We start from the raw sequence: 16,233 nt of genomic DNA, 5'->3' as shown, positions 1-16,233 counted from the left end.
GGGAAGGTGAACAGCCGCTCTGAGATCATTTCCCACCACGGTCTGAGCCATCGTCTTTTAAACTGTGACATGTGCAGATGCCTATATCATTCTAAGACACTAGTCCTTGAATCGTTCCGCCATCTCTCACCCCTGCTCACAAGGCACCCCTTAATTAGCAACTAAACGGTGAGGGGAGGAAACAAAACAATTCAATATCCATACAGCATTGAGACTGCTAAAGGGGGCTACGGTTGCCAGCCCCCTGCCTGTCTTTCGTAATTTACTCTGGCGCTTTCCAAGTCAATGTAAAGTAACCCAGGCGCTCGGTTCCCCAGCTCGGGACTCCTTTGATGTTATCTGCTCTTGTTGCAGGTACACTTGGAGGCTGATAAGGTAACAGGAATTAAACCCTGAACTCTGCTCCTCACAAAGACATGGCTTTCTTTCCCTGCTCATTCCTCTTACTTTCCATTCTACAGAAGAAGCTCACAATCCCTACTCTCTTCTTCTGGAACTGAGGAGTGAGGGATCATCATGAACACCACTGGTAGTCACACAAGCAAATCTTCCAAGGAAGTGGAGTGAGAGAAACTTGAATATTTGATTGAATAATGCTCTTCCTTGAAGACATTCTATGCCTGCATACCACCATTTATTTAGTATAGCTTGTATCCTCTCTTTCTTCCATTCTGAAATGAAAGAAAATCAAGAAATCAGAGCAAGCCACAACCTGGGTAATTGATCTTTAGCTCCCATTGCACTCCACTTTTCCGTCAGAACACTTACGATGACTTAGCTGGGTTGTAAACTCTACAAAGTAGGAGTTGTGCTCTGTGGTTCATTATATTTTTAGTATCTAGCAGAATCCTGATCCCACCTGGCCTCTTATTTATATTTGAGTGAAGGAAAGAAGAGTGGTAACCTAGGATGTTGATGCTACTAGCGAAATAAACATTAATATGTGAAACATATTTATGAACACTTGTTCATTTACTATTATAAAATTATTGCTTCTCGCACTGGGGTTGTAGCTCAGTGGTAGAGTGTTTGCCTCACATGTGGAAGACACTGGGTTTGATCCTCGGGGCACCACATAAAAATAAAAATAAAGGTATTGTGTTCATCTACAACTAAATTTTTAAAAATTATTGCTTCTCCTCACATAAGAAATTCTGAAATGCACAAAAGTATTTTATTAGTAAAGTAGTGGGGTGTCTGTGTTCCTTGAGACCATCTTTGGTGGAAGCTTCTTGCAGAATGCTTGTTAGAATCAAGCCTAATCAAATAAAACCCAGTATAAAACCAATTTTCTATTTGGTTTTATATATCCTTTTTTAATTCAGGGCTTGTAAGCCCTGAATTAATGTTTTAAGACTGAAAAAAAGAAGCCCCAACAAACAGAATACATTCAATTGTAATGTATAAATCTTGACAAAATACACACATTCCCTAATATCTTTTCTAAAGTTTTCAAAGGAATAGTTACACATTACAAGATAAAACACTAATTTGGAACTATCTGGGTACTTTCCTAATTATCACTTAAGTATGACACTGTATAAGTATATTCTGCATTAAGATGCAATGAAACAAAATTGAAAGAATAAGCAAAAATTAGCTATGAGAATAAATAAAACTTGACGGGATTTAGTCATTAAAAAAAGAAAAGAAAGCTGGGCATGGTGGTGCACTCCAGTAATCACAGCAATTGAGGAGGCTGAGGCAAGAAGATCACAAGTTCAAAGTCAACCTCAGCAATTTAGTGAAACCCTGTCTCAAAAACTAAAAGAGGAACTGGGGATATAACAGTAATAGAGCACCCCTGATTCAATCTCCAATACCAACAGAAGAAAGAGAATTAGAATAAGAATTAGCTACAGGAGCTGGGCGATATGGTGCATCCCTGTAATCCAGCTGCTCAGGAGGCTGAGGCAAGAGGATCACAAGTTTAAGGCAACTGGGCAACTTAAAAAGAACCTGTCTCAAAATAAAATTTTAAAAGGCCAGGGGATGTAGTTTGGTGGCAGCATTCTTGCCTAGTGTGCATGATGCCTTGGGTTCCATCTTCAGTAGCAATTGAAAAAACACAAAAGATTTAGCTATGGGACTGACAATGTAGCCCAATGGTAGAGTGTTTGCTTAGCATGCATGAGGCCCTGGGTTCAATCCCCCACATTGAAAAAAAAAAAAAATCAAGTTATCATTGCATACATAGTCTCCTCTAAAATAATGATCTAGAAGTAAATTAACTAAGTAAACAAAAATAACTCAAAATAAATCTTTCAAATTTTGAAGGAATGTTGACCTTTGTCAATGCCATTCTTCACCACCACCACTGCACTATCCACACATAGATACAACTGAAAGTGAAGTTACTGCAATGTAACTATTCAGAGCCCTAAATATTCATTGGACCATATTTTACTGGTAGTCAGTCACCATGTACCACTGGGTTCCTAGGGCTCTATAAGTTCCTCACTCCTCTGCTTCCTACGGCAGACCCAGATAGGCTCCAAGAATGCTATGACTTCCACTTGAGGTTTTACCAGAAAGTCCTTTAGAGAGAACAGATCAGTGTTCAGATACTTAAGAGCATTGCCTTCCATTTGCTATTGTGTTTTGTACATTTGAATTGAGAACTTGGTGGAGGCAGTAATCCCTATCTTAACCTCTAGGTAGCATGAAACATGCCAAACTATCACAATGCCAATAAATGGAAATCTTGGGTGACACTTTCTTTGGCCAGGATTTTAATTTTTTGGAAAACCTTACAATAATAAAAGATTATTTGGAAAAATTAATAATCAGGGCTGGGGTTGTAGCTCAGCAGTAGAGCATTCGCATAGCATGTGTGAGGCCCTGGGTTCAATCTTCAGCACCATATAATTATAAATAAAATAAAGGTATTGTGTCCAACTATAACTAAAAAAATATAATGTTTTCTAAAAAAGAAAAATTAATAATCATATTCTCTTGTCATAGTTTTAGAAAAAGTTAGTTTATGCCAATAAGGGTTTAGTAGCACAATAGCTGAATCCAAATTTTACCTAAGTCTCTTTCTACTTTATACAATGAGTCTTCTCTTATCAAGAATCTCCTATTCAGCCCAGAGAAAGCAATTCATAGCAAAGTTGCTAAATAAAACATCATTAAGTCCAAAAAAAAAAAAAGAATCTCCTATTCATAAGCCATCGTGCTAATACTTTCCGTTTATGAAGGTATGATCCTTCTTCCTTCAGAAGTTTACTATCTAGTATTAAGAAAGATATTTTTCAAAAATTACTCAAATACCAAAAAGAAAACAAAAAGTGATATGGGATTTAGTGAGCAGAGAGGTCAATTCTTGTTAAGGAATCCAGTAAGTTAATACGAAAGTGGTAATATTTGAGATGGGCCTTACAAGAGGAATAGGATTTCACCAGGTAGGAATGGAAAGAAAGATATTCTAGGCACAGATGAAATGACTAGGATAGAAAGTGTATACAAAACAGTAAGAGTTCAGTCGGGGACAGATCAAGAAGAACCCTGAGTTCCAGGCAACAAGAGTTGTACTCACTTTCTTATGATCTTATACCTACCTTGATGATTTCTGAAAGATAGTCTTAGCTAGCTCCTTTAAAAATATATAATCTATTATTTTAGAGCTGTTTTAGTTTCCCAGCAAAATTAAGAGGAAGGTAAAAAGATTTCCTACATATGCCTTGTCTCTTAGCTAGCTTTTAATGAGTTTATAATAGAATATTTGAACTCAGTTAATCTAGCTTTCTTATTTTACAAATAAAAATATAAAATTTCCTAGGCTTTTGGTGACTCACCCAAATGCACACTTTTCATGAAAATCAAAAACAAAGTCTAATAGACTAGAGTATAGCTGAAAGGCCCTTCCATTCAAATGTCTGAAAGTCTATGAAATCTTTCTCCTACATGCTTTTTCTATGATCCTCTTTGGAATTTGATTACTATTATTATTCTTTTTATAAGGATTTTTTTTAAAACTACAGAAAGAATAATTCAATACCCACATACCCATCACCAAGTTTTAATGTTTACATTTTGCCATTTTATTTCATTTATTTGTGGGGATTTTGTTTTGTTTTGTTTTGTTACTGGGAATTTAACTCAGGGGCACTTGACCACTAAACCACATCCCTAGCCCTATTTTGTATTTTATTTATTTGTATCTCACTCAGTTGCCTACCACCTTGATTTTTGCTGAGGCTGGATTTGAACTTGTGATCTTCCTGTCTAGGCCTCCCTAGCCACTGGGATTATAGGCATGTGCCACTACGCCCGGCTCTATTTGTGTTTTTACTACTGTTAATGAGGCATGGCATTTTGTAACCATTGTCAACATTCTGATTATGTCTTCTTTTTAAAAAAAACTTTATTTATTTTAGTTATAGGTTGAAGCTATACCTTTATTTTATTTCTATGTGGTGCTGAGGATTGAACCCAGTGCCTCAAGCATGCTTGGCGAGCGCTCTACTTCTGAGCCACAACCCCAATCCCCTGATTATGTCTCTTATCCAAAGTTTCATGTGAATGTTTCCTTAATTTCTCAGAGAAATTTCAGTCCTTTAACCTCACATAAAATGTCCAGTGTTAGTTCCTGTTCATCATCTAGTCCTATCTCTAGCCTTTGGCTTTTCATTAATATCGTAGTTTTCATTAGTATCATTGTTTTCTCAGGACTCTTTGACTTCTGTCATCTCCTACAATTGTTCTCTCAGGAGCTACAGTTATATAATGTCAACACACACACACACACACACACACACACACACACACACACACACACACACACTGTTCCCTCCTATAACACAATCAAAGGCTCTAAAATAAGGCTTGTGGCCCAACCTGGGGTAATGAGCTAGTCCCCTGCTTATTGAATTTAGGGTCCAAAGAATTGAGATGATTTTCTATAGGTAGCCAAAAGTGTGAACTGAAAACTGAGGAGATATTAGTAGTCTTGTTTCTATCACATGAAGAATAATAGTCTGCAGTGAGAGGGAAGGATGAGGCAGGAGAAGAGAGCCGGTTTCAGTGATGGACATGGGTATTCCCAGACATTCAGGAGGCTGAGACAGGAGGATCACAAGTTTGAGATCAGCCTAGGCAACTTAGTGAGACCCTGTCTCTCAAAATAACAAATAACAAAGGACTGGGGATGTAAATTAGTGGTGGAGCATCCCTAGTTCTATTCCCAGGAGAAGAGGTGAAACAATGGAGCAAGCATCTTGTGTTATTTACCATGTATTTGGCTCTTTTTTTTTTTTTTTTTTTTGTACTGGGGACTGAATTCAGGGACAATCACTGAGCCACATCCCCAGACCTATATTGTATTTTATTTAGAGACAGGGTCTCGCTGAGTTACTTAGCAACCTAGCTTTTGCTGAGGCTGGCTTTGTACTCACTAGCCTCCTGCCTCAGCTTCCCAAACTGCTGGGTTTACAGGCATGCACCAGTGCCAGCTGGCTTTTTAAACTATGCTAATCTAAATGGGGATTCTCACACCTGCAGTCAAGGAAACATATATGTGTGATTTAGCCTGGAGGATATAAGTAGAAAGAATAGAGCAAAATCTTCAGATTGCCCCTGAATGAAATGTATAAAGACCACTCTAAGCACCCACCCAACTTCAAATTCAAAAGACTTTACAAGGGCTGGAGTGTAGCTCAGTAATAGAACACTTTTTTTTTATTCTTTTTTAATATTTTTATTATTTTTAACATGATAGTATATTTTGAAATATTATACATACATAGAATAAGTATAATTTGTTCCAATTAGAATCCCATTATTGGTTGTACATAATGAGGAGTTATGTTAGTCATGTATTTATTTATTCATTTATTTATTTATAATATATTTTAGTTGTTGATAGACCCTTATTTTATTTATTCACATGTGGTGCTGAGAATTGAACCCAGTGCCTCAAACATGCCAGGCAAGTGCACTACCGCTGAGCCACAGTCACATCCCTGGTCATGTATTTAAATATAAGGATAGGAAAGATATGTCAGATTCATTCTACTGTCTTTCCAATTACCATCCTCCCTCCCTTCCCTTCATTCCCCTTTGTCTAGCCCAGTGAACTTCTAATCTTTCCCTACCTTGTTGTGGGTTAGCATCCACATATCAGAGAGAACATTCTTCCTTTGGTTTTTGGGGACTGGCTTATTTCACTTAGCATGATACTCTCCAGTGCCATCCATTTACTAACAAATGCCATGATTTAGTGATAGGGCACTTGCCTAACATAAGCAAGGCCCTAGGTTTGATCTCTAGCACCACAAACAAACAAACAAACAAAAAAACTCAAAATTAACTTAAGTCTGTGCATATTTTCAAGGTTTCTACTGAGATACACAAACCTATAAAAACTAAGTGTATGTTATCTACTTATTGAAATGCTACCAAAACTGTATTAGAAATGTCATGAACTAGTTTCTTCTCCTGTTGGTATATTGAATTTTGTGTTAAAAAATCTTTATATATATATTTTTAGTTGTAGTTGGGCACAATATCTTTATTTTTATATTTTTACATGGTGCTAAGGATCAAACCCAGAGCCTCGCACATGCTAGGCAAGCGTTCTATCGCTGAGCCACAACCCCAGCCCCCAAAAATCTTAATATTAAAATGGTTGCCATACATACATCTAATAAAGAACTTTTATCCAAATATTTTTAAAACTTTTACAATTCAATTATAAAACAAACCAATTGTGTGGTGGTGGGAGTAGGGATTGTACAGAACCTCACAAATGCTAAGCTCACATTCTACCACTGAGCTACACCTCCCACCAGCAACAATCCAATTTTTGGCTGGGGGAGGACAGGTACCAGGGATAGAACTCAGGGGCACTCGCCTACTGAGCCACATCCCCAGCCCTGTTTTGTATTTTATTTAGAGACAGGGTTCACTGACTTGCTTAGCACCTTGCCATAACCGAGGCTGGCTTTGACCTCTTGACTTCCTGCCTCAGCCTCCCCAGCCACTGAGATTACAGGTGTGTACTGCTCTGCTCAGCAGTCCAATTTTTTAACCAAACAGAATATTTGGACAAACACTTGACAAAAGTAAATACACAAATAGTCAATAAACACAGAAAAAGATGCTAAACATCCCTATTTCAATAGATAGAAGTGGAAAGGATCAGGAATTATTAAAACACAGGGACATAAAGCCAGAGAAAGGTACTACCTCATATAAATTACAATGGCTAATGTTAAAAAGACAAATAATACCAAATATTGGATAAGATGTACAGATGGGGAGTGTTGGGTGCAGAGCAGGCTGAACTGTGTTGTCTGCAGGGCAGGCTGAACAGATGTTGGCTGCAAGATAGCCCACACACTCAAACCCCGCTCTATCTGGTCCTTTATCACCTGTTTGCCTCAAGTCTGAACATTCAACCCCGCTCAAGGCTGAATACTTAACCCCCCCTTGGGCCAACAAGGCAGCTTGCAGACCCAGAGGCCCCATTAGATTTGGGCTATAAAAACTCCCTCCTGCCAGGCCCCCCTCTCTCTTGCTCTCTTTGTCTTTCTTGCGCGTGCTCTCTGTCTCTCTCTTGCTCTTGCTCTCTCCCTCTTCATCTATCCTTTCCTTCTCTCTCTCTCTCTCTCTCTCTCTCTCTCTCTCTCTCTCTCTCTCTCTCTCTCTCCCTCTCTCTCTCCTTCTTTCCTCTTTGTTGCACTGCTACAATAAAGATCTTTTGGTTGCTCCGAGTGTTGTGGTCACAGGGAGGGCTGGAGATATAGTTCAGTTGCTAGAGTGCTTGCCAGAATTCATAAGGCCCTAAATTCAATCCCCAGCACCATCCCCCTCCAAAAAAAAAAAAAAAAAAGATTTGGGCTGAAGTTGTGGCTCAGCAGTAGAGCACTTGCCTAGCACGTGTGAGGCACTGGGTTCAGTCCTCACCATCACATAAAAATAAATAAAATAAAGACAGTGTGTCCAACTACAACTAAAAATAAAAATTTTTTAAAAAGATGTATGTATGGTTTGGTGGTTTTGTTAAACTATATGTCCTAGCAAATTTTATTACTATGTATTTCCCAAGAGAAATGGAAATGTACGACCACAAAAGACTCTTTCCCATGTAAGTTCATAAGAGTTTTACTTATTACAGTCCCAAACTAGAAATAACTTGTTAGTAATTAATTTATAATCAATTGGATTTTTGGATCTATCCTTCTTTGCTCTGCTTATTTATTTATTTATTTTGGTACCAGAGATTGAACTCATGGACACTCAACCACTGACCCACATCCCCAGCCCTATTTTGTATTTTATTTAGTCAAAGTCTCACTGAGTTGCTTAGCCCCTCACTATTGCTGAGGCTGGATTTTTTTTAATCTTTTTTTTTTTTAAGAGAGAGAGAGAGAGAGTTTTATATATATATATATATATATATATATATATATATATATATTTATTTATTTATTTGTTTGTTTGTTTATTTATTTATTTATTTTTTAGTTTTTAGTTTTCGGCGGACATAACATCTTTGTCTGCATGTGGTGCTGAGGATCGAACCCGGGCCGCACGCATGCCAGGTGAGCATGCTACTGCTTGAACCAAATCCCCAGCCCCTGAGGCTGGCTTTGAACTCACAATCCTCCTGCCTCAGCCTCCTGAGCTGCTGAGATTACAGGTGTGCACCATTGTGCCTGGCTTGCTCTGCCTTTTGATACTGGAGCCCAACCTTCTAAATGAAACTCCTGTGCCTGCTGATGCAGTGTTAGTTTTGGTCTCATTGAGGATGCAAAATGATAACAGCAGGGTATCTGGGTTCTTGTCCTTGTCCCACATTTTTATTCAGTGTAGATGCCAACATCTGGTAGCACTCACCTCTATAGTCCTCACTGACAAGTTCCAGCCATAGTCTCAAACCTTGCCCCTCCCACTCTCAATCTGCTAATACAGGCCACCAAGTCACCCATATCATTTGGAAGCCTCTGATCTGTGGGCCAGCCCCAGTCTGTGTCCTCCGGCAAATTTCTCCAACACTAACAGGCAGGCTGTACATTCTTATGGCAGTCAGTTACACCTTTCAAAGGGGTCTGAATCAAGTCCTTGTGAGAAAAAGGGCATTGGTTCCTTCAGAGCCCTGTTTTCCCGCAGCCTATTACTTCCAGATCAAGGAAAGTCCCCTTTTATTCTTTGTTGTCATTAGTCAGTATTTTTTTAACATTAATCTTATTTATTTATTTTTTTTCTGGTGCTGAAGATCAAACTCAGTGCCTCACATGTGCCGGGCAAGTGCTCCACCACTGAGCCACAACTCTAGCCCCCATTAATCACTTTTAGTAGCAAACAATTGTATTAAACTTTTCTGTTCAATTACTGGGTTTTTTTTTTTTTGTCTCCTGACTAATATATAAGCAAATGTCTAACATTAAATGAATAGAGAGGTAAATTGGCATGTTTATACCATGGAATACTATTCAGAAGTAAAGAGAAATGAGCTACTGATGACTTGTCAAAAACAAGCTGAGCAGTTAGGCACAATGGCACATACTTGCAATCCCAGTGACTTTGGAGGCTGGGGCAAGAGTACCTCAAGTTCAAGACTACTTCAGCACTTTTTTGAGACCCTCAGCAAATGAACAAGACTCTAACTTGGGGGAAAATAAAAAGAACTAAGGATGTAGCTCAATGGTAAAGCACCCCTACATTCAATTTCCAGTACCAAAAAAAAAAAAAATGCTGAGCAAAAGATGTCAGACACAAAAGAATCTATATTTTATTATTCTATTTATAAAAAAAATTTAGAACAGGAAGCAGTTCAGTGATTACCTGGGGCCAGGGAGGGTTGGGGGATAGATGGAGTACAAAAGGGACCTTCTGGAATAATAGGAAAAATTCACATCTTGATTGTGATGGTGATTTCACAGATGCACACATTTGTAAAAATCCATTGAATTGTGCTCTTAAAATGAGGGCATTTTAATAAAGATAAATTGTATCTCTAAAAATATATTTTTAAGCCAGGCAAAGTGGCACACGCCTCTAAACCCAGCTACTCATGAGTCTGAGGCAGGTCAATCACAACTTTGAGGCCAGCCTGAGCAACTCAGTGAGATCTTGTCTGTTGAAAAAAAAAAAAAAAGGCTGGAAATGTAACTCAATGATATGGCACCTCTGGGTTCAACCCCACTATAGGAAAAAAAAAAAAGGAAGCGGGAGAAGGAATGAAAGATTTACATCAACTTTTAATTACATCCTATGTTTCAAAACTTGACACTTCTTAAGCTTCTACTTATATTAGTTGATTGACAAGAATTGATTCAATTTCTTCAAAAAATCTTGTTTAATTTTGATTTTTTTTTTTTTTGGCTGGCAGTTTTTGAAGTAGTATGGTATGCTGGTAGAAGGACAGTCTCCAGAGTCATACTGCTTGGGCTCAAATGTCACTTCTCCCTTTACTATCTATAAGACAATTTGTTTAATGTCATTCAAACTTTAATTCCCTTATATGAAAAAAGAGGATCAAAATAGGATTGTTGTGGGCTGAGGCTGGGGCTCAGTGGTGGAGCCCTTGCTCCAGCACGTGTGAGGCCCTGGGTTCAATCCTCAGCACCACATTAAATAAATAAATAAATAAATAAAAATAAAAATAAAGATATTTTAAAAAGTTATGTATTTAAAAAAAAAGATTGTTGTGAAGTTCAAAGAAGATAATATATAGAGTGCTAAGCCCATTGTCTGGATGCAGAAAGTATTCAATATGTGTAAAGTGCCAGGCATTGTGTATGCTAAAGACATGACCATGCTATGCCTCTAGAACTTCAGGCAAGTATGGTAGGCTCCCCCCTGGGAATCAGGGCCCATAAGATGGGAAAGAGCACATGCCTGTAGTCCCAGCTACCTAGAAGGCTGAGGCAGGAAGACCCCTTAAAACAGGCCCGGATCCACCATTTGACCCAGCTATCTCACTTCTCGGTTTATACCAAAAGGACTTGAAATCACCATACCACAGGGACACAGCCATATCAATGTTTACAGCAGCTCAATTCACAATAGCTAAACAGTGGAACCAACCTAGATGCCCTTCAACAGATGAATGGATTTAAAAAATGTGGTACATATACACAATGTAATATTACTCAGCCTTAAGAAGAATGAAATTATGGCATTTGCAGGTAAATGGATGGAACTGGAGAATATCATGCTAAGTGAAATAAGCCAAGCCCCCAAAACCAAAAGTCAAAGGTTTTCTCTGATAAGCGGATGCTGATCCATAGTGGGGCAGGGGGATAGGTAAGAATGAAGGAACTTTGGTTTGAATAGAGGGGAGTGAGGGGAGGGGTGAGGTTGTGGGGATAGGAAGGACAGTAGAATGAGACAGAGACATTATTACCATATATACATGTATGATTACACTATTGGAGTGACTCTGCACCATGTACAGCTAGAGGAATGAGAAGTTCTCCATTTGTGTACAATATGTCAAAATGCATTGTACTATAAAATAAATAAATAAATAAAATTTTTTAAAAAAATAGAGGCTTGAGCAACATAGTAAGACTCCATCAAAGGAAAGAAGAAATCTTGGCAGTATTTTGCACAAAGTATTTTCCTGAGGTGGCCTGATTCTTTCTCACTGCACCAAAGTCAAGAATATAAGAAAAGCAATAAAAATGCAGATTTTATGAAAAAATTTAGACTATTTATACCTTTTGACTCATCAATTCTGCTTCTTTCCTACAAAGCCAGGTGTGGTGGTGCATGCCTGTAATCACAGTAATTCAGGAGGCTGGAGCATGAAAATCTCAAGGTTGAAGTCAGTCTGGGCAACTTGTCTCAAAATAAAAAGTAAAAAGGACTGAGAATGCAGCTCAGTGGTAGAGCACCTCCATGTTTAATCCCTAGTAACATTTTAAAAAGTATATTTCTATAAATAACAAATAGTTTAAAAAGTCTGATATATCTACATGATGCAGAGCTAAGAGTAAGAGTACACTGATGAGGAAAAAAATTACCAAATATGTGGTTGAATAGAAGAAGAAATCAAGAAAAATGTTTAGTATGATCTTATGTTTTTGTGCTAAAAATAAATTGTATACATATGCTTGTGCATAAAGGCATCTGAAAGTCTTCCATGTTTTATTTTTCATATTCCATATTGCTAAAAATTTGGAACAGAAATCTATTGCTTATTATAATTCCAAACCTCTTTTTTAAGAATACATATATGTTTTTCTGTGAGAAAAGCTGATAAACTCTGTAAATCATGGCTATTCTCATAAATAACCCAAACTTGTAACTATGATAATGACTTACTCTTGGGACTATTTCAAATGACTATACATACATTCACATATGCATATACATTCACACTTGCATGCTTGAAAATTCATTCATTATTCAACATTTCTATTTTTTTATTTTCATTTTCTCTTTCTTTCTTTTTTTTTTTCTTTCTTTCTTTTTTTTTTTTTTTGTACTAGGGATTGAACCCAGGGATGCTTTACTGAGACCTTTTATTTTTTACTTTGAAACAGGGTTTCACTAAGTTAAGGCTACTCCTAGCTGGGGCTGGGGCTGTAGCTTAGTGTTAATGTACCCCTGGGTTCAATCCTCAGAACTGCAAAAAGACAAAGAGAATAAAAAGAAAAACATTATCTTACTCATCAATTTTTTCCTATTACAAATTCAGAGGCATTTGTAATTAGTCCCACACAGTTTAGTACTGCATTATTAATTATTTCAGGCATATTAATTGCTGTAGTCTGTTCTAACACAATACCATAAACTGGATAGCTTGTAAACTACAGAAATTTAATTCTCAATCTTGGCTGGAAAGTCTAAGATCTAGGCACAGGAAGATTCAGTATCTGGTGAGGCTGTTTTTTGGTTCTCAGACCATGCCTTCTTGCTGTGTCCTCACATGGGGGAAGGGATGAGCAAGTTCTCTGAAGCCTTATTTTTTTTTAGCTTTATTTAATCTAATTTGTTTGTTTGATTATTTATTTTATGTGGTGCTAAGGATTGAACTCAGTGCCTCACATGTGCTAGGCAAGTGCTCTACCACCGAGCTACAACCCAGCCCTGGAACATTTTTTATAAGGGCACTAATCCATTTTGAAGGCTTCCTCCCTCGTGACCTAATTAATCACCTCTCAAGAACTTACCTCTTAAATACTATGACCTGGTGGGGAGGGGTGTTAGGATTGCAACACATGAATTTGAGACAACAAAGATTCAGACCATGACATCAATTCTTTCTTCACAACTGAGCGCTGGGAGCTTCTGGGACTTGAGAACTGTTTTCTTTTCCCTCACTTCCACACTCCACACAGTTTACACTTTCAGAAAATTGATTGACTAAATGCATCTCTCGGCTTTCTCAACAAAGAGCGTGGATCTGAACTAAAAATAGAAAGCAGATCCTCTGTGCTTTCCAGTCATAATCAATATGACTATTCATGAGGCAATTATTTTAAACTTAGCAATTTAGCCACAATCCTATCATTGAATTAGGCTTGAAATCTTAGAGAGAAATCTCAGAACGTTTATTTGCCTGAACTAACTTCTAAGCAAGCCATCCTCCTCCAAGCTTATAGCCCCCTCCACAGGCTCCCTTATCTAGGGAGCAATTTTAGTTTATATAATAGGTTTTAAAAAACATTTTGGAAAGTACCTTATTCTGTTTCAAGAAAACTATAAACTTCTCTCTCTCTCTTTTTCTCTCAAGAATTCTTTTCCTATGACGATTTCCTTAAACTTTAGGCTCAAACAATAACTTTAATTTCAGACTCAAACAATAATTAAAGGTAGCGAGAAAGATGCTGGGAGAAAAGCCAATTTAATTGTACCATCCCGAATAATTGTTTCTTACTTCCAGCTTGCCCATTGTGATTTTTGGGGGGAAGGAAAAAAAATTAATATCACATTCCAACAATCTTCAAACAAGTAAAAATTATAATCTGGTCGATGACTATTTAAAGTAACAGAATCCAAGGCAACATAAGAGGCTTAATTTTGGATACGCATGTTATTAACTAAAAGTAGGAGAGAGTATTATCTAGCACTGAAGAGTCAGGAGCATGAATCAACCCCGTTAGATCTATACTCCCACTTTGTCAAGGTTTGAAATGGATAAAATGACTTCACCTCCCTGAATTTAGCTTCTCTGTCCTTAAATTATAAGCAAATGTTTTATCACTCCACATAATTGTTGACCATCTAAGCTTGTAAAACACCAAGGACCTCAAAGAGATTAATTTGTAAATAAGTAACCCTATGCAAAAATGTAGTCTTCATTTAAATTGGAGTGTTAGGTCTTGAAATGGGGGCAACAGCTATTTTTTCAAACATGAAATATTATTTTCAAAGGTAGATTATAATTCAAATTATACATTTTAATTTTTTTTTCTTCCAGAAGTACCAGGTTGAGAAGATCGAGTGAAGTTGAATACATTTCACACATCTTTGCTTGATTTCCTTAGCTTCAACAAATATAATTAAATATAGGCCTCTTTATGATTAAATTTGAATATATATGTTATCAAGTAGATTTTTTAAAAGAATAGTTTATTGCAGCTTTTAAAAAATGAGTAAAGATGTTGGCACATACCTGTAATTCAAGCTACAGGGCCAGGGGGCTGGGACAGGTTCAAGGGCAGCCTGGGCACCTTAGTAAGATGCTCTCTCAAAATAAAAAACTAGACTGGCACAATGGCACATGCCTGTAATCCAAGCTGCTTGGGAGCCTGAAGCAGAAGAATTGCAAGTTCAAAGCCAACCTCAGCAACTTAGTGAGGCCCTAAACAACTTAGCTAGACTCTGTCTCAAAACAGAAACATAAAAAGGTCTGGGAATGTGGCTCAGTGGTTCAATCTCTGGTACCAAATAAATAAATAAATAAAAATAAAAAATAAAAAGGGCTGGGGATGGGGCTCAGTGGTAGGACACTGGCCTACATGTGGTAGGCCCTGGACTCAATCTCCAATACCAAAAATAAAATGAAATAAAATAAAATAAATTAAATAAAAATGAGTAAAGGAAGGACTGGGGGATAGCTAGGTGGTAGAGCATTTGCCTAGTATGCTTGAGGCTCTGTGTTCAATCCCAAGTAACCCCATGCGAGAGAGAGAGAGAGAGAGAGAGAGAGAGAGAGAGAGAGAGAGAGAGAGAGAGAGAGAGAATTTGTAGGCAACTCTCAGACATACATGGTTTCAAATTTTAAGTTAAGAACATGAAATTCAAGCCTAGAATACCTATTTCAATCTTTTAATAAGTTCCCTTTCTATAAATCCATGAGCTATTTATAAACTAAATCCATTTTGTAATTTTAATTGCAAGTGAAAAGAATTAGGCATATCTTAGTGAGGGACCCATAGGATAGAATTTCTAGCTAGGAATTTAAAAATATTGTGGAGCTACCTTTTCAACATTGTTAGTAAAAAGTGAGTTCTGGAGCCTCCTCTGTGGCAACATATGGTCACATTATAATAAAGAACTAAGTCAATAAAAGAATTCAAAATTTTAAGCTTAAAAATGTTACTGGAAAGTGGAAAGCTTGCTAAGTTAATATCTGAATTTAGACACTAAAACACTGTCTGTCTTGTAATGTATTTTAAAATGTTATCACTGGCCGCAGACAGGCAGTAACTACACAAAGGTAGCAATTAATGTGACAGCAGTTGGGTACTGAGGCCAAAAGAAGGGGAATTATTTTCTCTTCATTGCCATGATTGGGAGTGTAGAGGAGGCTCCCAGAAGCTCGATAAAGGAGGTTTTGGTTAAATACACACTATTTTTTATATTCATCTTGTAATATACAATTTGACAAAATCCTTTCTAAAAAAGCCACCCTAAAGCAAGTGAAATATATAAAACAATTTGCAATCTGTGTGTCTGGTTTTGAATAGCAGCCTTAAGCTCCAAACATGGGCTAAATATTGAACTATTTTCTTAAGCTTTTTATTATGGAAATTTCCAAACATACACAAAGTTGAAAGAATAGAATAATGAGCCCCCACATTCCTATTACTTAGATACATTTGTCAACATATGACCAATCTCTTTCATTTACATCCACAGTTGCCACCCCTTCCACACTATATTATTTAAAATCAACAGTGTGGGCTGGGCGTGTAGCTCAATGATAGAGTGCTTGCTAGTATGAGTGAGGCCCTGGGTTTGATCCCTAATGACACACACAAAAATAAAACAAAAAGGGGGGAAAACCAAAACAACAACAAAACACCTAATATTGTTCATATCATATCAGAT

The sequence above is a fragment of the Ictidomys tridecemlineatus genome, chromosome 6 (genome assembly GCF_052094955.1).
Source record: "Ictidomys tridecemlineatus isolate mIctTri1 chromosome 6, mIctTri1.hap1, whole genome shotgun sequence".
Taxonomy (NCBI): domain Eukaryota; kingdom Metazoa; phylum Chordata; class Mammalia; order Rodentia; family Sciuridae; genus Ictidomys; species Ictidomys tridecemlineatus.
Note: the sequence above shows the minus strand (reverse complement) of the source record.